The following is a 3,000-nucleotide window of genomic DNA, read 5'->3' on the forward strand; positions in this document are numbered from 1 at the left end:
TTGATGGTTGGGAAAAATAATTTGTCTGGTGATGCTTATCGACCTCAACATGAGATAAACGATAATCTTTCTTGATGAGCTGCTAATATTGTCATAGGAGAGTGTCACATGTTCAATTCTCCAGACTTTCTGGCTTCTCAGACCACTTGCTTTCAACAATGTGAAGTGCTTCATTATTCTGGCCTCATTCATTCTTTTTCTACAACAGAGGTAGAATAAGCAACAATTGTTTCAAAGACCTTCCTCATTTGAGACTGTCCTGTTTGAAAATGGTTTTTCTCCTTTCTTTATTGAAGAATGAAAGAATTTTGTAAAGTATTACTGTAACACCCCAACCCGTATCCGATCCGACTACGAGTCTGAGATGTCACATTGACTTTTTAAAACCTTTTTCTTACAAAATATCAAAACCTTTGAACTTATATTAAGAAAATATGATCATATATTGTTTAATTGTGTTTGGTATAAAAGTTTGAGATAAAAACGTATTTATGAATAGTAAAATACAGTATGAACAGTACCGTATAAACAATACCTGCTACAGTACTTTCGGTAAAATACTTATAAATTCGTATAAAATCTCTATTTACATATGAACCTTACAAAACTTAATCATATGATTTTACAAAACCGATTAAAACACATCGGATTTTAACCTTTATTTACATGCCAACCACTATCATTGTTACAAAAATACATATTATACATTTATGTTCTGATCTGATCTTTGGAAAGGAGAAACTGACCTGTCTGGCATAACTTTTACCAATCTTCCTCTTCTCAAACCTACGCGTGAAATAATCACACGCTAAGTCGTTGACTTAGTGAGGCATATAAAATATATAAGAAAACCATATAACATTTCATAAAATAAAATGCATACATATTCATATACCATCATCATCATAATCTCTATTTATCATATGATTTTGTACCTATCATTTCTCATTTGATCATCACTAATTTCTTTATATACTATATCAGCATATAATATAAACTTCAAATCTCACTATTGCATAAATAATTACCAATCTCATATAACAAATACATTTCACTTAGGAATGCACACAATATCACCTATGAATCTTGTAAATACTTTCAATGTCTTTTATGGGCCCATGTATATTACTGAGAACTCAAGGTATTCGAGTAAATTGAGGTTGTGCACTATTGCTGTCACCACAGCTCGTATAAGTCCCACTGAGTGGCATATGAAATTTGTCCCGAATGACCTGTGAATATGTCCCGAAGGACCTATGAGTTGTCCCGAAGGACCTATGAAACCCTCGACTCTTGGCATGCCAACTATACCCCTAGCTCTCAAGACACATAACATGGGCATTGTCATTTATATCATTTCACTTCACTTATTCATATCATTTCCTTTCTGTCACGTACCATATGTACGTGTAATCATTGATCTTATAATCACATATTTCATATAGTCACTTGGCTTATTTCATTTCACATTGGCCATGTCTCATAGCATATATCACACATGCATATAATCATGTAACATATATAATAACCTATATCCATTTCATGTATCCATGCAGATATCCAAATCATAAATCAAATAACATTGTATTATTACATACTTTGTTCCATAGCCATATATTTACCTATCTTATACTTACCTAGTTTACTCTGTTTCACCCATAGTCACATAATCACGTAATTTACTTACGCATAGATCATTTTCATACCTAAATCATATAACACCCAATTCTTCCTCATAAAGATATATATATTATATTCATATAATATCATAATATCATATTATCCTATAAGTAAATACTTATCTTATGGTTTGGTATCATCATTTATACTCAATTCCCTTCACTAATATATTATTCTCATATTACTCTATAGTCTAATCTTATTTAACTCATCACCTTTCTCATGTAGTCATATAAATCTATTATATAAATTCTTATAATTGATCACGTATACTATTAACATGTATAGTCACCTATCATATAACCTATTTCACCTTCCCATGAAATCATATAGACCATTCATATTAATTCCTATACTTATCACAATACATGTATTCACACAATCATTTAACACATATTGTAATATATATATATCACATACCCCAAATCAAACATATGCCTATGATCATAAATTAATGCATTCTAATATAGGAAATAGACTTGTTGCAAGTCTTATTTCCATAAAACATCATAAACTAACTTGTATGCACTCACCTGGCCTCACTAGTCCATTCCAATCTCTTATCTTCCCTTTTTATCGATCTTACTTGTCACTGATTCCGGAACTCGTTTAGGCTCTGAATCTACATAATTATACATTTTAAGACAATTATTAGATACCTACACCTTGTAATTGGATACTAGTAACTTAAACGAACTTATTAAACCAATATTCACATTTTCCTTTAGGGGGAATCGGTTCCCTACTATGGGGGTATCGATTCCCTCATGACATTCTGGAATTCTGTCGTTTGAAGGGGTATCGGTTTCCCCTTGAATGGGTACCGATTCCCCTTGCCCAGAAATCATATTTTTAGCTCGAAAATCACTTCATTTTCAGCTCAACACTTCATATATCATCCCCTTTTCATTCTTAACTCTAGTACACATACTTAAACCAATCTATATTCATTTATTTCATCTTAAACCTCAAAATCCTATATTCCATATGTAATTCAAGAATCATATCAAATTTTCTATATGTTCAAAATCCAATTCTATCACTCCAAATCTCTTAATTTAACCATTGACAAGTCAAATTTAACTTCAAATTCTACTTATCAATTCTTTTCCAAAGTTTCATATAAAAACTCTAAATCTTTAATCTCTCTTAACCCCTCCATTCTTTGATTTTTACTGTAACCCAAGCTTTCCTTATATTTATCCATCAACTAAAGATCAAAACCAAGCTCAAAATTCAAATAATAATCAACTAATAAAACTCTCACCTTTGCCTTGCTCTCCCACGCATGAAGAAGAAGAAAGGAGAAGAGAACTCTGG

This window comes from Hibiscus syriacus, unplaced genomic scaffold (genome assembly GCF_006381635.1).
Source record: "Hibiscus syriacus cultivar Baekdansim isolate YM2019G1 unplaced genomic scaffold, ASM638163v2 tig00112737_pilon, whole genome shotgun sequence".
In the NCBI taxonomy this organism is placed as follows: domain Eukaryota; kingdom Viridiplantae; phylum Streptophyta; class Magnoliopsida; order Malvales; family Malvaceae; genus Hibiscus; species Hibiscus syriacus.